Raw genomic sequence first — 24,068 nt, 5'->3', positions numbered from 1 at the left:
AGAAGAAAAGCAAGGAGGGATGTGGTAGGGGTGTCAGGGAGTATTTGTAGTGGTTTGATGCATGTAAATATTACATCTTATAAATAATTCTTTTCAAATACATCTCTGAAGTTCAGGGTCTCTGTTTAAGAAACGGATCGTATATGCTTTCCATGGCTATATGCCATTTTCTGCAAGATAAGAGCAACATAAACTCGAACAGGAAAAATGGCTTCCAAAATAGTCCTTTCCTTACGTTTCCTACGAAGAAGTATGTTACCTGATGCTGGCAGATGAGGACTACGGGGGGGGGGGGGGGGACGTTCAAGTTATATTTTACTGTCAGAATCCAACAAACACGTTTTCATCTAAATTATTTTGTCAACAGCCTTGTAGTACCCTTGCTAACCTTATTTGGCACCAGTGCATAATTAGATACACAGGGGTGTGACTCCAATTGAAGGTGTTGGCATTGTAGCACTCTGTGAAAATATTAACTATGAGGTTAACTCCAATTTTCTCTTCTTTAATTAAATGCACATGGTACTAATGAGGTAACCTACTGTTCCTTGATAGCACTAATTAGCTAAGAGGAGAGTACACTCTCACACTGCAATTTAAACCTAAAAATAAGGTTGAAATATGCTAATTGCAGGCAATTTAAAACAGTACAAGTTGAAGAACTAGTCATAATAAGAGAAACTGACTGCTTTACAGCTAGGCAGCTGTAACTTTGGTTAAAATCAAAACAAGCCACACGATTTTTGGACTGCTATTTAACAAGGTCATAAGCATCCTAAAAAATGAAATGCTACTCTATACTGTAGCAATGAACTAGACTCTCAAAAAAAAAAAAAAATCCTCATATCAACACTCATCTACATAAGACCAAAAGTAAGTGAGCATCACTAGAACTCCAAAGGTGCCATGACACTATTTACACTTCATACTAAAAAATAAACTCCATAAATAAGCAACAACACCTTAAACTCTTTCAAGAGCACCCAAATTAAATAAAATTTTGTACTTTGTATCTCCCGTATACTACAAAACATATTGGAATGGTAAAGATTTGCCATCCCAATCACAGGGTCAGAAGGGAGGATATAGAGAGGAGTTAAGTCTCAGCACTTGAGGAATATACAAACAGGAAATTGCCAGACAAGGTAGAAGTACAATGATAAAAAATACACAAAAGATGCTATGGAATAAAATGGTGTAGGGACTATTTAAGGATATCAGAAGCATTTCATTATAAGAAGGAGATTTTCACTACATTTCTCTACAGATTAGAGCTCTGGGATGAAAGTAGCCTGGAGCTTCATGTTGAGAGAGAATGTTCTCCATTCTTAGCTCAAATGACTTAGAACTATAATTTAAATGAATCTAAGTATAATCCAAGTATATTTTCTTTAATTCCTTCTTAAACATTTTCCAAATACGATTTTAACCGATAAACAATGAGATAAACTTTAATATAAAGCAAGATTCTGAAAGGCCTTCAGAATCATTAAAATATATGTTCTCATTGTACAAAGTGTATGTTCATTATTTTGTATTTTTTAAAAGATTATTTATTTTAGAGGGGGGGGAGGGGCTGAGGGACAGAGGGAGAAGGAGGAAAGAATCTAAAGCAGACTCTCTGTTGAGTGCAGAGCCTCATGAGGGGCTTGATCCTAGGACCCTGAGATCATGACCTGAGCCAAAATCAAGTCTGAGGCCCAACTGAACGAGCCACCTAGGTGCCCCAATTTTCATTATTTTTTTGCTTTCCATATTTTTTATTAACCAGAAACTTTGATTAACCAAAACACTTGCTGACTGACAATGCCAAATCACTCTTATTAACACAGATAGAAATAAAACACATTAAAATTAGTCTATACTTAGGGATAAGAGAGATACGGACTGTCCCACACTGAGGACTCACAGTGACATTTTTTTGCCCCTGTCACTTTGCATGCAGAATTGTAAAATATATACAGTTAAAACAATCAAAATAGTTGAGCAAGCAATAAAAATAGAGTTAAAAAGCAAAATTTGTGAAAATGGAAAGCTAACTTAAAGTTTACTGGGGTACCTGGATGGCTCAGTTGGTTAAGCAACCAACTCTTGATTTTGGCCCAGGTCATGATCTTGGGGTCATGGGATTGAGCCCTGAGTTGGGCTCTGTGCTGAGCACAGAGTCTGCTTAGGATTCTCTCCCTCTCCTTCTGCCCCCCCAGTACTGTCTCTCTCTATCTAAAACAAAACAAAACAAAACACCCTTAAAGTTTGCTGAAGAACAATAACAGAAGAAAGCAAATCCCCTTGAAAACCAAAAGCTTTTAATTCCCAACTAATAACTCCTGGAGTTAAAAGTATGTGAGAATAAATTTTGCACTACCATTAGCCCATCACCATGTCTTGCCAAAAGACTTGGTTGAAGAAACTATGCTTTGAAAAACCCACCCAGCTTCTTCTCCTGGCTGTCCTCAAGCTTTCCACAAGAGGAAGTGATAGAATATTGGCAAGAAAGGCTAAAAAACGTCTGATCAACCATGTTTTAACAGATTCATGATTCATGAAGTTGCAAGTCTGTAAAGGAGTAGCAAGGCGAATGAAATCAGACAGTCATTTAGAAATGGGTCTCCTGGAGGCAACCTGACATATTCTAGCAAATCACAGGGAAACACAATGTGAATGGATGTTTTAAGTGTTTGCATCTGTTTCAAATAAGCACCAAAGAACCTTTTAACAGTGAAAAGACCAGGACAGTGTACTGGAATGAGCTTTTGATATTAACTTCAGAAGGAATCCATTCTTCAGTTAAATATGGATCATTGTAATTTCTGTTAAAACAATAAAAAGTAAGTCATTTAGTGTTGAAAATAAAAATACTAGCTCTGGAAACAGTCTGACGGGGTTCAGATCCTGACTCAACACTTATTAGTGGTATGACCTTGAGCAAGATATTTAGCCTTTCTTGGCCCCTCTTTCTAGACAGGGGATAATAAGTAACACCATCGCAAGATTAAATACATTAATTTGTATCTAGAATAGTGCTGGTACTCATATAGTTTGTTTATTAACTATGTACTTAATATTTATTAGCTCTTGTTACTGCTTCAGAACATTCAATTTTTTTCAAATAAAAACATTATTAAAGTCCTACCATGTATGCATTATTACACACTGTAAAGTATGCACAAATTTCCAAGATACTGTATCAGCATACAAATAGCTTTCAGTCTCTCATTAGACTTTTATGATACAAATCAAAGCCTGTTTCACAAGAATAAAAAATACTTTAACTATGGAGGTAAAATATCTGTACTCTGAAAACTACATAACTGTGATAAAAGAAATGACATAAATAAATGGAAAGATATACCATGCTCATGGATTGGAAGAACTAATATTGTTAAAGTGATATTACCCAAAGTAATCTACAGATTCAATGCAGTCCCTATCAAAACATCAAGAGCATTTTTTACAGAACTAAAACAAGTCATCTTCAAATGTATATGGTACCACAAAAGATCTTGAATAGCCAAGCAATCTTAAAAAGGAAGAACAAGCTGGAGGTATCACAATCCATATTTCAGGCATTCTACAAAGCTACAGTAATCTTAACAGTATGGTACTGGCAGAAAAAAAGACACAGATTAATAGAATGGAGCAGAGAGGCCAGAAACAAACACTTACATGGTCAATTAATCTATGACAAAAGAGGCAAGAATAAACATTGGGGAAAAGAGAGTCTCTTCAATAAGTGGTGTTGGGAAAACTAGAGAGCTAAATACAAAGAAAGAAAGAAAGAAAGAAAGAAAGAAAGAAAGAAAGAAAGAAAGAAAGAAAGAAAGAAAGAAAAGAAACTGGACTTTCTTATGCCTATAAAAAAAAAGTGGATTAAAGGTCTAAACATAAGACCTGAAACCATATAACTCCTAAAAGAAAACACAGGCAGTAAACAGTTGGACATTGGTCTTTGCAGTACTTTTTTTTTTTTTTTTTTTTATCTGTCTCCTCCAGCAAGGGCAACAAAAGCAAAAATAAACAATTGGGATTACATTAAGCCAAAAGCTTTTGTACAGAGAAGAAAATAATGAGCCAAAAAGGCAACCTACTGAATGACAGAGGTAATTTGCAATTGATGTATTCAATAGGAGTTAATATCCAAAATATACAAAGCACTCATGCAACCAACACTAAACAAACAAACAATCCAATTCAGACCACCTGAACAGATATTTTTTCCAAAGAAGACATACAGATGGCAAACAGACACATGAGAAGGTGCTCAATATCAGTCATTATCAGGGAAATGCAAATCAAAACCACAATGAGATGTCACTTCATATTTGTCAGACTGGCAAGTAGCAATAAGACAATAAATAAAAAGTGTCGACGAGGATGTGGAGAAAAGGAACCCTTCAGGCACAATTGGTGAGAATGTAAACTGGCACAGCCACTGTGGAAACAGTGTGGAGGTTCCTCAAAAAGTTAAAAACAAAACTACCACACCATCCCGCAATTCCACTTCTGGATCTGAAGAAAACAAAAATACTAATTTTAAAAGACAGGTACCCCTATATTCATGGCAGCATTGTTTACGATAGCCAAGACATGGAGGCAACCTAAGTCCCATCAACAGATGAACGGATAATGAAGATGTGGTACATATATAAAATGCAATATTACTCAACCATAAAAAAAGAAAGAAATCTTGCCAATTATAACAACCTGTATGGACCTACAGGGTATTCTGCTAAGAGAAATAAATCAGACAAAGACAAGTACCATATAAGTTCACTTACACGTGAATCTAAAAACAAAACAAAACAAACAAAAAGAGAAAACAGAAAGAGATTCATAAATACAGAGAACAAACTGGTGGTTGCCAGAGGGGTGGGGAGATGGGTGAAATAGATGAAAGGGATTAAGAAGCACAAACTTCCAGTTGTAAAATAGAGGAGCCATGGGGTTGTTAAGTACAGCATAGGAAGTAGAGTCAGTAATATTGCAATAACTTTGTATGGTGACAGATGTTATCTAGACTTATGGTGATCATTTCATAATGTATACAAATGTTGAATTACTATGTTGTACATCTACAATTAATATATTATTGTATGTCAATTATATGTCAATAAAAATAAAATGAAATTGATGTATTTTTCTTTTTAGAAACCTAAAACAGCAAAGCAAAAAATTAATATGAGTGTGTTTGCATTCAGACACAATGAAGTAACTTCTAAGAAAGAATACAATTTTTGCAAAGTTGAAGGTATACGTTTCATAGAAAAATAGGCAAGAATCATATGTCGATCTTTTGTTAACAAATGAAAATATTTGAAATTATAGTTGGTTTCTTGAGGTTGGCTAAAGCTGTGCTCAAGTTTTTCTTCAAAGCCTTTTTTTTTTTTTAAGACTTTGTTTTTTAAGTTATGTCTACACTCGACTTGGCGCTAGAACTCACAACTCTGATCAAGAGTTGCATGCTCCACTAAGGGAACCAGCCAGGCGCCCTTTTCTTTAACATGTTTAAAACCTAAGCATCTGGTTAGTTGGTTAAGTGTCTGCCTTCAGCTCAGGTCATGATCCCAAGGTCCTGTGATGGAGCGGGGAGGCTGCTTCTCCCTCTCCCTCTGCCCCTCCCCTCCCACTCATGCTTGCATTCTTTCTCTCTCTCTGTCTCTTTCTCTCTCTCAAAAAAATAAATAAAATCTTAAAAATAAAAACCCTAAACCTAAGCATCTTGTAGTATTTGAAGTACAGTGGTATCTGTATGGAACACAGTGTATATTTTAAAGGCACAAAATTTTTTAAAAAGTGTTTAACTAGTCAAGAAGTATGGCAACTCTTGAGATGGTATAAGACAAGGACAAAATTAAATGGTTGATCGGCCTTTCTTCCAGTCCAACTGTTAAGTTTTGGTTTGGTAGGCTGTTTTGAGGCCATTCATTGTATCTGATGGAAACTGCCCCCAGGACAAGTATGGCCAGGGTTGGACCAGGATTTTTGTGTTGGCTTAGCAAATTCAAATTGCTTCATCCTTCTCCAGCCCATGTTTGAAAATCAGATTCAAAGCTGCCTAGCTCTGACAGAGGAGGTAAAGGAAAGAGAACTGATGCCTGGAAAACATTTTGTTTATTTCCTAAGTTCAGTGGGTCAAAGTGATTGGTGGTGTTTGGAACCAGTGGAGGAGAAGCAGGGAGGACTAAATCAATTTGAGCACATGCCTTAAGACTTCATTCTTCATTCTGAGGAAGTAGTTAGCTGGTCTTCCTTTTTTTTTTCTATGGCACAGACTGTAAAACCCACATGGTATTGAGGAGAACATGATGCGGCCATTAAGGAATCACTTTGCAGAGAAGGGAAATGGAAGTCCAGGGAGCTGAAATTATTTACAAAAGGCCATGCTTTTACTTATTTCTAAGGCTTCCGTGCATTATATATCCTGTATATATATATACTGTACAAGCTCTCAAACTCCAGCATGTAAAAGAGTCTCTGGACAAGCTGTTATCATCGCAGATTCAAGGCTACATTCCTAGAGATTCAGATTCAAAAGATCTGGGATTGGGTGCAGGAATATGCATTTTAACAAGCATCTTGGTGGTTGTGATTTAGAGCTTCTATGATCATACTTTGAGAAACACTGTCTTTTGTGTTCAGGGTAGTTGTGTGACAGGTATTTTTCATTCTTTCATTCTACTACTTAGTCAACACTTTTTTCAGTAGGTGGCCATTGTCTCACTTTAGATACTACAGATATTTGGAGGATTTGAAATTTTAAAGTATTAATATTGATTAATATTAATCAATTAAGTCCACTGAAATTCCTAAAATAAGATTTGATCCCCATTTCATGGTGAAAAACTACTGAAGAATTAAGAAAAATTACAGAATATAACAATGTTGAAGTCAGATTTTTCACCCTGTTTTTGTCAATCCTGTCTTATTCACCTCAGAAAGCTGCCATCATAACTGGCACTAATTGGCACCCTTGTTAGAAATCTCAGCAGAGGAGCCAAGAATAGAAAAGATATGGACACCTCTCCCCCACAGAGCCTGGCTGTCTGCACAGGTGAGGCTGAGATCAAGGATGGGGTAGATGACCTGGCTGCTGCCTGTGAGAGGGATAAGACCTACACCTGTTCGCTGACGACGTAGACAACCTGAATCCCCAGGGATGTTAATCAAGTAGCTTTCATGTGCCTAAAGTCACTGAAAAACAAAAGATGCCCATAGTGTTCCTACAAGTGATGTAGTTATTATGCTTTAAGAGGGAATGAAGGCAGCAGTCAACAGACACTTCTGCCATGAGTTACTCCTGCAAAATAATGGTAGACTAGTGTAGTTTTTGCTTACTTGTGGTATGCTTATTTGCTTCATTCAAGAAAAATATTTTCAGCTCTTCTGGGAAAAAAAATAGGGAGCTGGATTTCTCATGAACATCTGGAGGGCAAAGGACAAAATTTTAAATATACAATAATTACTTAATAGATAAAATGGACAGATTCTATATATAGGATTTTTTTTCTACTGGGTATATTGAGGCTACGCAGAAATCACTTACGCAAACATAAGAATAATAGTCCTTTGTTTTCTGCTCTACTTTTTTACTTCATAGTTAAAAGAAAATGCAGATGTGTCTCATGTTACCTTGAGTTAGGGGAGGTGCCATAAGGTCAGAATATGCCACAGTAAACAACTTTCTCTACGAAATGAGAAGGTACAGAGCTGTGGTCCTATATATCAGTACAGGACATGTAGGGGCTTAAAATGTATCTATTGATGACATGGAGGCTAATGCCTGACTCTAGTTTGTGCACATTTTATTCACCAAAGATTTAATGATCATGTATTATATGTCACTTACAATAAAGAGTTCCAGTCCATTTTTTATTATCACTGATGACTTCTTCCTAAGTCTCAACCTCCCTTTCCCCTGTGGCCCCACAGAAAGCTGGTGCACGCTCCTCCTCTTCGGGCCACTGTAGGGAAATTTAAATCCCTGCTCAAGGGATCTTTTCTCCGGCCCATCCCATAGGCCCTACAAATATCCAACCCATTTCCTCTACTTTTCCAAGCCAGCCCAGACCTGCTTGTGTCCAATCAGCTCTCCCTAGGACTCTCTTTCTTGTGTGAAGAATAAAATTTCTCTCAGTGTGAAGAATAAAATTTCTCTCAAGTTCTCTTGGTGTTTGGGTGTTATAACCTTTGACATCTGAACCAAATTTTGGGTGGGGATCCCTCTCACTTCTTACTAAGTTAAGAATCAGGATACAAAGTCAAGTGGGAGTACCTAAACCAAAAAATTTATAGTCAAATTGGGAAGACAAACTACTAGTGATTAGTAACATACTAAATGCTATAACAGATGTATGCACAGGGTGCTATGGGAGCATAGAGGAGGGACAGAAAAGGATTTTAGACTAGGTGATAATGAGTAGCTGTTAGTTACAAAATGAGTATGTGGTGGGTAGAGGTAGGGGAGCATTCGAGATCAAAGGAACAACCTATGTGAAGGCTGAAAGGTAAACAACCCCCTGCTGTATTCAGAGAAACACATATGGTCCAGCAAGGCCAGAGAAAAGAGAGGGTGGCAGGGATGAGAACAGAAAGAGAAGCAGAGGCCAGATCTTCAAGGGCATCAGGTAAAGCCAAGTGGTCTTTATGTACGCCAAATTTCTCATCACTAAATGTGGACACCATCTGCCTTTTCTCTTGGAGGATTCAGTGAAGGGTTAAATACATAAAAACATTTCTGAAATATTTAGAGTACTCTAACTATCATCCTGAAGAAGTTAACTGTGACCAACGTAGAATGGCACAAGAGATCCTTTAAAATCTTTACGATGGCAAGAAATCACTTTTTGTTTCTCGGAACTCCCCTTCTTCTTCTTTTCAGTCATTTGCTTTCCTAGGACCCTACATATGTCTTATTCCTTACTATTTTTCCCTAATTCCCTAAATATACTAATAAATCATAGCATATTTAAAGTCAGTTCAGTACCAAAATTTCACTTGGAAAATTCTGCTTGCAAGAATGAAGTGTACTAAGATGCAATATGTCTGAATTGTATCACCATAAAGGTATAAACATAAATTAAATTTTGTATTACCAAGCAAAAGGAAAGAAAATAATTTGACACACCAGTACATTTTTATCTTCAGGAAAGTTTTGTGGTAAACTACAATGAAAACTTTGGAGAAAACATAAGATCTCAGTTCAATTTTACAATGCAGCACTAAAGAAATGAAATGAACTTTCTAAAATTTGGGGTTCAGAAAAAGAAAGGAATGCTTTGTACGAGATTTAACTGGATATTGCCCCTTTCTTTGCTATTTGGGGCATTCAGAATATAATTTCACAGATGATATATTTTTCTTAATGTGATTTTCAGACTACGTCTAATGGAAAATGCCTGGTTAGGATTAAGAGACATAGTACAGATGTTAAACTACATTTGCATGCAATTATTTCTAAAACAAATGCCAGGGTACAGAGTCTATTGAAATGGCTTTCAGGATGGCTGGCACAATGTATTAAACCAGCTTCCAATTTCTGAGTAAGTCTGTATTCTGAATATTTCAAATCAAGACACTGAGCACAGAAATAAATCTTAGATTTTTCACCTTGACACATTATCCAAGAATGGATGGACAGAGGAGGGATTCAGGGTAGAGATTTAACATTTTTTAATGTAAACACCTTTCTAGCTTAATGTAAAAAACTGCATTTTGTATACTAATTTCCATATCTGAAAAAAATAAAATTACTACAAAATAAGTGAAACCACTAATTTAATATGTGGAATAAAACAGATAATAATAAATTAGATGCACTGGGTAACCTTCAACTTGTTTCAGGGCTTTTTCTTCAAAAACAATAAAAAGTGTCCATAAAGTTATTTTTTGTTAGTAGATCTCACTTTAGCTGATGGTCTTGTAGGGATATACTTTTAAACAGCAAACTAGAAGTAAGACAGCCTTATTTAATGTACTTCTGAAATGCATCTGTCATCAACTTTATCAGACACATCAAAAGTGGTGAGTGGCAGGACCGAAAGGAAGCATTCATTGCCTTGCTTACGTAGGGCATCATGCCTTCACGGAGGCCCTGACCCTAGATGTCCTTGGAGTGTGTGGACTGGGCGAGACCTTTAGTTTCCTTTCAGTGATCTTTTTCATGAGAATGTATTTTTGGATTTGGACTCCATTCAATGAATGAAGTACGCAGAACAACTGCTATCTCTATTATGTATAAAAACAAAACACCGAGTCATACTTGCATTTGTCCAAATTCAGAGAGTACCAGCATCTCTTTTGCTATGTGCTTTACTCCTTGGTGGGGAGCAATTCCAATCCCGTCACCCTAGGAATTTATGCAGGGACTGGAAGTTGTGGCAGCTCCTTTTCTGATCCCTGCGGGGGAAGCAGCAGCAGCCCTTGGATCAGCTACTTTTTATCCGCTGTTGGTCTCAGTGGCAGCTCCTTTTCTTGCCAATAATGATAAATGATAGACTCTTTAATGAGAAATAGAGACTGCAAGCTGCACACACAGGAGCTTATCTTGTTGGCATCTCTGATTATCATTTGCTCCCTATCAACCTCTTCCCCCTCCTGACGGTGATGTGAGACAGGAAACTGAAGGAAGGGGATCAATTATTTAAAAACAGTACTCTTTCCAACAGAAACTCTCTTACCATCAGACATAGAAAACTCTGACGATGCCAAGAAAAACGCCAGGGAGGTCAGCCCTGCCCCTTACTTTTTTTTTTCTTCTTAATGTCAAAAGATTTTTCTACACATTGTTCGGTAAACACCTCACTTCATCGTCAAGTCCCACTGCCTTCTCAACAGTGCCTCCCAACAGGTGGAGATGATGCAGTAGAGGACAGAAAGGAATATTGGAGGTCAGAATCACTCCAGTAGAATCTTCTAACAGTAGTGCTGATGGAGACTCCTCCTTGGAAGGGGGCTCCATGCATTCCCCTATTCCTCCCCTTGAGAACCACAGCTTTATCTCAACCACAAGTCGACCTAGATTCTATACAACGAAGACAATCAAGAAATGGCAGCATTCCCATTTAATACCTTGTCATCCCAGTTATTTTTACCTTGTTCTCCAAAAATGAAAAATTTAGAGAATTTTGGACAGTAATTAAGAGGCATATGCTATCAGTGATTAATACCAAGGTAAAAAGTACAGGAATTGGAATCAGGCTGACTTGAATTCATGTTGCAGCTCAAATGACCAGCTATGTGACCTTAGATAATGTAATTCAACCTTTGCAAGCCTGTTTCCTGTTCTGAAATAAGACAGGGTAAATAAACACATTACCAGGTACATCAACGAACACTGAATATATCCTAGCCAAGTGAAATAAAATCCTTAATGCTTTAGGATCTCTCTTTTGTTAGAGAAACAGAGGCATTAAAAAAGAATGGGAAAGTGAGGAATGTGACTTCTCTAACATCTCTCGTTGATACTCAGCTTTCCTTCCCATTGGCCTGGCCACCCATTACAGTATGATCACCCACGACACCTGTCACTAAAGGGCTGAGGAGGCCAGCTGGGGATCAAGATAAAGCAGAGGGTTTATTTTGAGGGCAGAGGATTCTGTATTACGACATTGAGCAAGTACGAAATCCTCACACAGATACATGAGGGCACTAGTACTAAAAGGCTGTGCTGTATGCACAAAACATGGTTTCAAATATCAAAGTTAGTGTTTGACACTTAAAAAAATTAAAATACAATTGAAGGTAACTAGATTCCATGAGGTAAGATATTAAAATAAACATAATGCAAATTCTCCAAAGTATCTAATTTTGAGAGTTCAGACCCGCCAAGATGGACAGCCAAGATGAGTTCTGAATTAGAAAAGATGGAAGGAGAGCAAAAGCTATCACAGTGAACGTTATGCATAACAATAAGAGACAGAAAACAGTAGCCCAGTGCCAGGATCAACCCAAACTTTCACAAAGCCACCATGACTATATTCATACTAAAAATAATATAGAATTGCCATTTTTTAAATGTATGAAACAGTTTACCAAGAGAGAAAATGTCAAATTTTAAAACTGTTACTGTCTATTAAAGATTATTCATTTCTAAGCCAGGACCAAGTTTCATTATCCAATAGCTGCTCTCAAGAATGAAGCTAATTTACATTTAAAATAGGAGTACAGTCTACTCTTTAAAAGCACAATGGTAAACACACCAATTTGACAATTACATTAATATGAGTATTTGCATAATCTGTCTTCCACACCTGTTCTTAATTTGAAGCAGCTGCAGGACAAATCACATCACACTAATCTCAGTGGGTATGTGTGTGTTCTAAACAGTAATGCGCGCATCTTATTTTTCAACCATCTTTTATTTTTTAAATGTTTCCTGACTTTTAAAAAAATTGGCAAAAGTTTTGTAGAAGCCATAGTATTTACTCGGTTAATATTAATTAGCGGAATAAGCATAAAACCCAATAATACTTTCCCTTACATTTTGGCCTCCTCTGTTTTGACATGTGATAGTACTGATTTTTTTTTTTTTTTGGAGGTTTTTTCTTTTTAAAGAACATCTAACATGTATTTTATTTACACCAAAGAGGATTAAAAGGAACAATAAAAATTTATCTACAAACCCTCAGAAATATAACCAGAGAATCAAAAACAAATGCATGAATGGAGAATCAAGCAATATCTACAGATTATCTGGAAATGTGTTTGCAACACGGATAATTGTGGCATCTTTTGGGACATCTTTTCTAAACTGGGTTCCATTTATGTTTTAACAAACCTATATCAGAATTTAACAAGCAGAGCCTTATTTTCATCTTTTAAAGGATGCACTTTGTGTTTATGTGTATTCAAACACATACTCAATGCCATCAAAAAGGAAGTCAGTTTATTATTGTTACATATTCTTGTACTTGAAGTATTTAAATCATTCAGTTAGATTCTAGCTGGTGGAATATAAGACACCATGTAATCTGTCAACAAAACTCTCCCTCTTTAATCTTCTATTATGAATGGGAAATGAAATTAGAGCTTTCTAAAGATGTTATTTATTTCCTGAAAATTGAATGAGAGCATGCAGAGTAATGCAGTAGAGCAACAAAGATGATCTGTTTGTTTGCATGCTGCTGACTTCCATAGAGGTAAACATTAAATGGCTGAATTCTTAGTTCAGTATTTCATTCAGAATACTATTTTTACAAGTGCTTTCATTATATTAGAAGACAAAAATACTTAGAACATTCACTGTAGCTTGAATTTCTATGACATGTTTTATGCTCGTCAGTCAGCAGTTCTTACCATAAGAGAAACTGAGATTCAGAAGAGTTGAGTGATTCACCCAAGTTCTCATAACCTGTACCACTGTTATGGTCTGGGTATTCTGACCCCAGAATATTCTCTCCTATAACTCATAGCTGTTATTCAAATAAATAATAGCCGTTAACATAGATAAGTAGGAGAAAGCATTTTTACTAACGGAATATTTGCAAGCTTCTTTTGTCTTTCATTTCACAATATCTGAACTATTTCAACTCATGGCTTCAAATGTACTAGAAACCACTGTTTCAAAAGTCACTATAATAAAAGAAAAGAACGATTTTCTATTTAGATAAATATAGTGCAAATTCTTACCGAGAACCAAGACTGGTTACTCCAGAAGTAGAAAAATAATTTTTATTACTATATAATTTAGGCAATAAAACCAAGTTATAGTGATTGTGAGAAAAGCAATTTTCACAGTTGTGACCTCTATATAATTATATTTCTAAATATTCCTTATTTTATTTTTCTTCATTAAAAACCTTACATATATAATTGAGCACACAGAAAAGTACTCTAAACAGATAAGCTGGCATGTCATGGGGCCTGTGGAACATAATGGAATGAAAACTATATTTGTATGTAATGAATATGCACATTGTATAATATTCTAACAACAAATTTCACTTTTTCTCTGGGTATCAGAATATTTTAACCTCAATAAATGAGTTGTAAATGTCTAAATTTTAAAATAATCTTGTTTCTTTTTGTTTTTGCTAGTAAGACAAAAACTAGCTCATTATCTAAGTTAAAAGCTTTTGACATGTAACACATAAAGAAGGCTAATTTTTTGTAAACATAAGCTACTGAAAAGATATGCTCTTTTGCTAAAAATAAAGCATTAGGATAATAAACTTCAGAGCTAAAGACTGAGTCAAATCTTCTCAGTTGACAGAAAAAGAAAATGAAGTCACACAACTCAACTGCCTTCTCCAAGGTCACAGAGTGAGTGGTGGCATCGATCCTTGAATCTGAAGCCTCTCTGGACACCATAGAATCTGGCCTTTACCTTTATTACAAAGCCTAAACTGAACACTGATGGGTTATCTCCAACATCTTCATGCTTTTCTAGATCCTAAACTAAGCTATACTCCAATGGGTGGATATACAAATAAATCTTACACTGAAAAAGATCTGTGAATATAAAACTGCATTTGTTTCTAGACTGGCATAATAACGCCACATGGATACACACAAAAATGCAGGTAAATATATATATATTATATATGCATGTGTTAACAGGATCACTGGGAGGCTGGAGTTCAGGTGAAGTTCAATTTTTCATACTTCTCTGAACTGCCTGAATTATTTTTGCAAGCACATATTGCTTACTTTAATAATCACTTAAAATTAGGCTACTTGCAAATTGAAAATTGAATCTAGAACCAAAGTCATATCTTTCTTTCTTTTTTTTTTTTTAAAGATTTTATTTATTTATTCAACAGAGATAGAGACAGCCAGCGAGAGAGGGAACACAAGCAGGGGGAGTGGGAGAGGAAGAAGCAGGCTCCTAGCAGAGGAGCCCGATGTGGGGCTCGATCCCAGAACTCCAGGATCACGCCCTGAGCCGAAGGCAGACGCTTAACGACTGCGCCACCCAGGCGCCCCAAAAGTCATATCTTTCATACAACATGTTAACTCTTAAAAACTTTAACTGTCATGAAGATTCAGCATATGAGCACTCTGATTTTTCATATTAAAACAGAATTTATACTCTTGCCTTAGTCTCAGCAATGCAGAAAAATACATGCCTACTACCCATGGCATGATGGTTTCTTTTTAATGTGAAGAAAATATTAAAATACTTTTCGCTCCTTTTCTTCTGCTTTTCAATCTGGGTAAACCCCCTTTGTGATCAGGTCTCCCAGTTTCCCTTTAATCATCTCTATCATATTACTTAGTATCCTTAGCCTTGTTTCCACACTTCAATATCCCTCTTACATTCTGGAACTCAGTCCTAAACAAATTTTAAGGGACCCTAAACAAAGCCTCAGGAGGCACAAAAATAAAGAAAACCTTATTCTGCTTAGTCTATAAGTGATGACTGATTCGCTAAACACTTAGAGAAAAGAAAAATCCAACTTATTCCATAGAATGCTCTAAAAAGCCGTTAACTGTCAAGCAGTTTTGTTTTGTTTTATACCTTAACCACTGAGTTTTGTTTAAAATGGCTAGAAGAATGATTATTATCCTGAATTTTATCTAGCCAGATTGCCAACTCCCCATGGGTAAGAACACGTTTGAATCCCCTATGGCACCTGGTGTCTGCCTAGCGAAGTGTCTAACACACTAAGGGCATTTAGTCACATTTCTTTGATGGATTGATTGACTGAGGATGTAAATTCTAATACACGGAGATACTGTAAGCCACTTTTGAAATCCTACTGATGTTTTGTTTTTAGCTTGTGGCTTTTTCACTAGAGCATGATAATCATTTGTTTCATATGAAGTTCTATAGAGTAAGCCTTTCAATTCATTTCTACATTACTCCTGAACTCTCTTTTTATTAAATAAGTATCTACTTAAATAGAACAGGAAGCAAAAAGGTGTTGGGTAGGGAGAAAATACAGTAGCCAACCTCTGCTTTAGTTTAGCCGTGCTGGAAATTATTGAATGGGAATGCCAAATAAAATAACTACCTCAATTGCTTAAGTAATCATTTCCAATTTGATTTAAGAAATATTTCTATCAATTATTTTGAGAACAGATGTTTCTTTTAAAGCCATTTGTATTGGCATGACATTGTGAATCAGTGCTATTTTGGCCCTTTAAAGGTGATGGCAAGATACATCCTAGTGGCGAGTAATCCATTTATCAGTGCTCTGTCAGAAACCTGAGTGTTTAATGCACACTGCTCCAACAAGTTCTTGTATCCTCAAACACTCATGAATCACTAATCAGAAAATACCTGAGTCTTTTTCTTTTTTTTAACTCGATGTGTATGTATCTCTGTATTTCATTTGATGGATTTCAATAGTCTAGTATTTGTCAAAGGGGCTGCAAAATGGGGCCTGAAGGCCAGAGCAGGGGAGAAAGGGAGGGAGAAAGAAAAGGAAAAAAGAAAAATGAAATAAAGAAAGGGGGGGGGAGTGAGAAAGGGAGGGAAAGAAGGAAATGGATATCTTCTTCAGAGGGAAAACGAGCTCTCAAGTATTACCTATTTCTAACTCTTCCCTATTTCCTTGCACCTTGCCCACCATATGCCTCTCTGCACTGGGAAGATATTAGGGTTTGATCTTCCAGCCTAATGATATGCAAAATGACTACTGCAAGTAAGTATTAGAAATGAAATAAAAAGAGGGGCGTCTGGGTGGCACAGCGGTTAAGCATCTGCCTTCGGCTCAGGGCGTGATCCCGGCGTTCTGGGATTGAGCCCCACATCAGACTCCTCCACTATGAGCCTGCTTCTTCCTCTCCCACTCCCCCTGCTTGTGTTCCCTCTCTCGCTGGCTGTCTCTAGCTCTGTTGAATAAATAAATAAAATCTTAAAAAAAAAAATGAAATAAAAAGAAACCACGTAAAGGAAGAGCAAGATAAAAAACAAATAGGCAAATCCTTAAAGATCATAATTTTACTACAAAGAATAAAAATAATATGGTTATTTGGGTTACTTTCTTTGCTTTCTACATTTATGATGTATTTCTCTAAAGGAAAGTTCATTATACTATTTCCTTTGTTTGAAAGATATAATCCAGTTGTACTAATTCCATAAACCATGTATTTTAAGAAGAAAATGGACTAAATTCATTTTAATTTCATCCTGGATAATTACTACAAAGCATGTAGGACCTATTAGAGAAGGTAAGATTATTAAAAATCATTATGCATTTACAGAATCTCAGATCCAAACCAATGATTAATTCTTACTCTCATGGTGCTCTGGATGAAGGGATGACAAACACCTAGCAGAATGATCTCTGTTTGGTTGGGCAGAGTCACATACGGCATGAGGACCTCCCCTTCTTTCTCTACTAGAATGGTTAGCCTTCAACTGAAGACAGATTGAGAAATTCTGTCCTTCCTATCTTCCCACCTGTCCCCAAACTGAGGATTCCTGAAGATATGATTCATTCATTCCCTCCCCCCTTTTTTTTTTGGTAAGAGAGGGAGTGGGGGAGGGGCAGAGGGAGAGAGAGAATCTTAGGCAGGCTCCACGGCCAGCACAGAGCCTGATGGGAGGCTGATCTCACAACTCTGAGATCATGAACTGAGCCAAAATCAAGAGTCAGATGCTTAACTGACTGAGCTGCCCACCTATGCACCCCATTCATTTCCATTTTAAAGCATGGTTGGAAAGGGTGACCTTGTAATCAGATGGAACTTATATTCAACCCTGGGTCCTTGGGAAAGTTAATGACCCTTTCTGGCTCTTGGATTCCCCGTAGGTAAAACAGGAGCAGCACCAACCAGTTTTGGGCTTAGGTGGAAATAAAATGACCAATCAGGGGTAAAGTACCTGAAAGGTAGAACAAGCAGGAACTTCTACAAGTCAGTGGAGCTGGAGGTGAGAGAGAATAAGGTTTCCTTGGAACTTCTTCTAGGTGCCGCACAAAGTACCTTTCTTTCCTAGTGTGCTTGCTTATAATACTGATAATTGCAGGAAATACAGAAAAAGTATGGAATATGTCTTTTATCTTCACTGTAGCTGGAAGGAAAGTTAGGAAAGTTATTGCTTTCCAGCAATACCAGAACCTAATATGTTATAGCAAACAAAAAATGTTATCCTGATTTTATTTAAAATTCAGCTTCTACGACTGTTTTTTTTTTTTTTTTTTTTTTTTTTAATATCACCCTTCAAAAACCACTGGCTTTTCTACTTGCAAAATATGCATATGCTTTACTTGTTTAAACTTCCCAGTCTTTGTTCTAGTACCCATGTATTTGCACCACGGTGCCGAACCAGCACTGCCAGGCATCAGTAGCAACTTCCAGAAGGGGGAAGAATCACCTCTGCTTAGCTGACTTAGCATTGTGCTTTACCTACTACTGAATATATACTGAATCTTTAAGAACATTTTAGTTATGACTAAAAATACTAAAACTTAGAATAAAGCCCTATAACCCACTGATCTTTAGTCATGTTAATACATAGGTTTGTGTCTTTCTAAATTTTCCTAGAAGAAAAAAACAACAAAATTTCTTGTCACTAAAGCATCTCAAGTCATAAAATCTCTTTTCACCTATCCCTGGGGCCACATGAGATGGTACTAACATCTATGGTAAACTGCTGGTGGCAGACACTATTAGGTACTTACTATAAAATTTATCCTTCCCCTTTTCTCTATGAAAAGGACCCAAACTTTGTTTGGTGTAAAAGTACCTGGTTAAATGTAATCAGCTTCCCAGATTTAGTTGAAGCAATGAATGTTCAGGTGATACTGTTCAGGCCGACGAGAAGAAAATAGAAGCTACTATGTAAGGCTTCTTGGAACACTTGTTACTAAACAGGGCTGATTCAGCTGGCTCACACTTGTTTGTATTTTGCCATCCCCTTCTTTCTGCCTGGAATATGGACATTTCGTCTGAGAAGGGGCAGCCACCTTGTGACCATGAAGACAAAGGTTACACAGGGGCAGAGCAGGAGGCTAAAAGAAACGCTGGTCTTTTGCGTCATCCTTGAGCAGCTGTATCAGCCCAATCTGGACTGTGTGTCTGAGGAGTCCATGTTTTATGAGAAAAATAAATCTGTATTTCTAAATAGAGCAGCTGATAAACTCCATAGAAAATTAGACAATATTTTAGTGGAAATATTCAAAATTCACATGGCTAAAACAACAGATACACTTAACTCATAAAAGTTATATACCAATAAATCATACAGAAAGTATAGTTCCTTGATGACTTTTGAAAAATCCTCACATCTCATTTGTAATCCTGTACATTTCCAATATAGTTTTGTTAAGCAGACTTCTTACTTCCAGTTCCCTAGTAAAAGTATCATTGATATTTAGGGGGGTTAGAAGCATGACTAGTACAGAATAATGAAGCAGTATATCTTACTCAAAAGAAACAGACTGAATGGGGGGGAAAGAGATTATTGTAAGCAAAATATTACACGTATATAAAATTAATAAACCAGAAGATAAAATCAGGAAAGAAAATATTTAAGAAAAAATAAAAGGAGAAAGAATTAATTGTTATTGTTAAATAAATATATTGCATGTTATCTACACAGGAAAAGGAATCAGTTGAAGTATTATTCATAAACAGACTGCCTAACTAGAGCGAAGACAAGATCTATTAGCAATGTGAGAGTGGGTGGGTAATGTGACCTCAATCATGTAACTGAATCTTTATAACTAATATATGTGGGATAATAAAAGTATGATATGGGTTCTGGAAATACACATGGGTGAGGCATTATTTCTCTCTGAAGAGTCAGAGAAGACTTGAGAGAATAGGGCCTTAACATTTGTGTAGGAGTTTGGCAACTGGTAACAGGGGGTGGGTGGGAATAACATTCTAAACAGAGGGAGAAATAGGAACAAAAGCAAGTAGGTGTCAATGTTCTTTTAGGTCATGGTGCCCTGGAAAGTGCCTGGTATAGAAGAAACAACCTATAAACATTTGTGAATGAATGAATAAATAAATACATAGCATGTTCAGTAAGCAGTAAGGATTAAGTCATGGTTGTAACGTATCAGGTATATGATGATGTGTATAACCATGCTGAGAGGCTGAAGAAAAAGGCAACTTTCATATTAGGGCAGAGGAATATGGCCCAATCAGATGAGAAGGGCTTATACCTGGAGACGGTAGAACACAATTAAGAAAAGTTGATAAAAACATTGGATAAGGGTGGAGAGAGATATATAATTTCAGTTGAAAACAACTTGATCTGGGTTGAGATGCCCCAGTGAGCAACTGCAAAAACACATCTGGAGCCTTGGAGAAAGGAGGGACTTGATTATAGACTACTCCTGGTCAATGGACACCACACATCTACACAAAATGTACTATATGCCAGATACTGGAACTGTGAGGATGAGTGAGACTGTCCCGGCCTCAAGGAACGTATAGCAATTATGCTTCAGTGTGGTACATACAAGAATAGGAGTAGGTATATGACATAGAAGTAATGTATAAAAAGGGATAATTAATTCTATTTGTGTGTGTGTGGCAGGAGAAGGTATCAGAAGAGACTTCACAGAGTAGCTGACAATGGGAATTTCAAAGCTACCCAGAAGTTTTCTGGATGACAGTGGAGAAGTGCATATTGAGAAAAGAAAGGAAGTGTCAGCTTTGTGCAGCCATAAAGCAATGTCAGAGAAACTGCTGCTCATATAACATGTAAAAAGTGTGTGGTGGACAATGAGATCAGCATGCCAGGGCCATTGCAGCAGACAGCTATCTTGGAAGCCATGAGCCTTTTCCTTAAGGTTTCTAACATGGAAAGGGAGGACAACTGGGCATGGTGGATCTGTACTGAGGACTTTAGAAAGGAGATATTATTATTTTTTTATTTTTATTTTTTAGATTTATTTATTTATTTATTTTGAGAGAGAGTGTGTGTGCAAGTGAGCAGACTCCACACTGAGTAGGGCTTGCTATCATCACCCTGAGATCATAACCTGAGCCAAAATCAAGAGTCTGAAGCTTAACCGACTGAGCCACCCAGATGCCCCCAAATGTTATTTTTTTTTTAAATCAAAGATAAGAAGAGAGTGAGTTCATCAGTGATGATTTTACTGACTGACAGTACTGATGAGAACTGACTGAAAGTAAAAATAAAATTCTGACAATATTGTTGGAAATGATCCTGGAAAGAATAAACAGAGAGAGATGTCTCAAGAAACCTACTCAGGGGCCTTTTTAATGAGCTCAGATTTAAAGACATATATCTAAAAAAAATAAAGCAAGGAAACAAAGAAAAACAAAACACAGGACAGAGATTCAAAGAGTGCTAAGCCTGGCAGGAGCATGAAGCACAGTTCGTTCAGCTTTTTCATTGTGTAGGTTGGGAAACAGAGGCCCAGAGGGGAAAAATGACACAGTACGTTAATAAGAGAATTCACATTCAGTACTTTTTTATTACAGGGACCCACGGTTGCAGAAGAGTAGTTCAGGGTTCCTGCATATACTACTTTGTAGATCAGCTGCATTAGAATCTTCTGGAGAGTCTAAAATATTTTAATTTTCCAAATCCCATCCCCCCCAAAATTTTATGCAATGGTCTGGGGTGGACCCTAGATTCTCCATTTTTTAAAGGTTTTCAAGTAATTTCTTGGATTTGGAAACCACTGGTCTAAATGAAGTCTAAGACTGTGTAGAAGACTAGGGGGTGATTACTGGTTAAGGGAAATACATTCTCCTGTAATAAAAGAGAAAATTTGCAAAGATGCCCTAGTTTTTGAGAAACTAAACCTTTAATCATATTTGAATCACCAATTAGTATGTTTTAAATGTCTGTCACATGCTTGGTTCTATGGGAAGAAAGGCAGAATATGAAGAGAATGATTTTATCTTTGTGGAGTTTTTGTTTGCTTGTTTTGTTTTTACAAAGATACTCTATTGAAGAATTTACTAGAGTTTTTCTGTGAGACAACAATTTTCCTCATGTCAGCACATCATAATGCTCAGTGTGTTCCTTGGTTTGTCACTTGAGAACTTGCAGTAGCACTTGCAGTAGAAGATATCAAGGTGGCAGCTTTTACAGCAGTGCAAGTGTTAGCAATAGAAATGTAAGAATTTATATACTGTGCAAAGGAATTTTCTGTCTATTTTGTGTTATGAAAATGCTTACCTACTAGGTACCACCTGTTCTATGTCTATACTGATAAAACGATAAAAATCGGCACAGACAACAAAGACTTTAAAAAAAAATAACCACCAAATACCTTTAGGTAAGCTGGATGTTATTCGACTGTGAACTGAATGTAAACAGCTCTCATTTCAGGGCTAAAACATCAAGCTCAGAATGCCTGGGTCAAACACCCAACAACCCATGGTCATTAACATAAAGCTTCTACTCCTCTACTGAACTTCCAAGAGGGTTTTTCATCCCCAAGACACTGCCTTCCTGCATGCCCTTAAAAACATTCCAGGCAACTTTTACTCTGAAAGAGCATTCCAGGTCACTTATTAATGTCACTGAGACTTAAAATTAAGGAGGAGGAAATGTTAATATTGAGAGCCTTTCTCAATTCTTCACATAAAATATTAGCAAGTAAGGTGGGGCAACTTATTTGTTCGTTCTGGATTCTTCCTCACATATGCTAGAGTGCAAGATCCAGTAGAATGGATTCTTAAAAGTTCACAGATGTTGAGGACTGGCCTGATTATTCTAAGATGACCAAGTTCCAAAGTTCCAGGCATTATACTTCCGCAATTTGTCAGGCCATGAAACTGAATCAAGCATGCTGGGAGGAGGCTGATGTAGTTTTTAGATCGCTGACTTCTCACCTACATAAACTAACTCCTCCAATCCCACAGATTCTTCTATTATGAATGTAGCTTTGTTGTTCTCTACCTGTTCTCATTGATACAGGACAGCCTGTGATGTTAAAAAAAAAAAAAAGTTTCTTCTTAAAAAAAATGATATTAGTCAAGAGGTAAACTTTATTGAAAGCTGAAAGCTGTTAACTTATACTACACTTGGCAGGTGACAATGGTAGCTTGATTCAGAGTAAGAATAGTATTTGGAAGGAAGCCTGCATAGATTGCGCCATATTTTTGAACAGGGAATTTCTTGAATTTGAGGGTTCAGGAGGATCTCAGGATGCATACCTTGTGAATGTCAAGGGTCTACTATAATTAGTTCTCATGAGTGGTTTCTTCCTTATCCAATCAGAGAACATAATTTTCATCTTAAAAAATCTACTACACTATAGCAATTTATTAATATTTATTAAGTGCCTTTGGGAAAAGTAACTTAGTGCCCAACCATAATTTAACTTAAAATGTGTTAGATTCTTATAATGAGCTTATATGATTTTCATATTAAGGTAGGGTGACTTAAATATTTTTGAAAGAACAATTCGTTATACTTCTGTTTGATCATTTCAAATGCTGTGCTTCCAAATTCAGCGTTATTTAAATAATCATAATCAGCACAACTTGAGATCTCCATGAAAAACTGGCCATTTAATATAACTATCCTAAGCAATTCTAGTTTGAATATTCATCTCTCAGTGAGTTTTCTGGAAAATCTGACAAAAGGATTTAAGGAATGACAGCAACCATTCTGATGGTGACTTTTAAAGAGCCACCTATAAACGTTACCAGTAACAGGAGCATGTTAGCACTAAATGAAATGCCCCAAGGTTCTAAGTAGCTGAGATATTCAAGAGCAGAGTTACTTTCATACTAAAACTACAACTTAAAAAAGCAAGATGGAAACTTCTCTTGGGGCAAGATAAGAACTAAATATCAGATACTGGATTGTAAGAAGAAGCAAACTTTTCCTATTTTATTGATAAGATGATATGCTAGAATATCTTTTACGTTCAAGATAAAATTAAGTAATTACAGGTATTTAAAGCTACTCTTTTCTCAATCTGTGACTGAAGGGATAAGGATTAAGCAAAATGGACAAGATTACGTGATGAGAGAAAAGAACAGATAAAGGAAGATAGAGTACAGTAGGAAAGTTGAAGGTAGTAGAGAAATTTTAAGAAAACCAACTGGAAAGGTAGAATGCAGGATGATAGAAACATATGAATAAAATCCACTGAGGACACACAAGGAATCTTAAATGTAAGTGAATTTCAAAATAATTTCACTTTTTGTCTTTAATCATGTACTCACACTGTTCA

At 36.5% G+C, this 24,068-nt stretch overlaps 1 protein-coding gene across 15 annotated transcripts in view; it reads right to left on the bottom strand.

The window, feature by feature from the left end:
* Window positions 1-24,068, bottom strand: part of FOXP2 (forkhead box P2) — a 543,660-nt gene that overhangs the window by 121,456 nt on the left and 398,136 nt on the right. The window lies entirely within an intron of this gene.

The sequence above is a fragment of the Ursus arctos genome, unplaced genomic scaffold (genome assembly GCF_023065955.2).
Source record: "Ursus arctos isolate Adak ecotype North America unplaced genomic scaffold, UrsArc2.0 scaffold_3, whole genome shotgun sequence".
Classification (NCBI taxonomy): Eukaryota; Metazoa; Chordata; class Mammalia; order Carnivora; family Ursidae; genus Ursus; species Ursus arctos.
The sequence above is the reverse complement of the archived record's forward strand: the minus strand, read 5'-3'. Positions and strand labels throughout refer to the sequence as shown.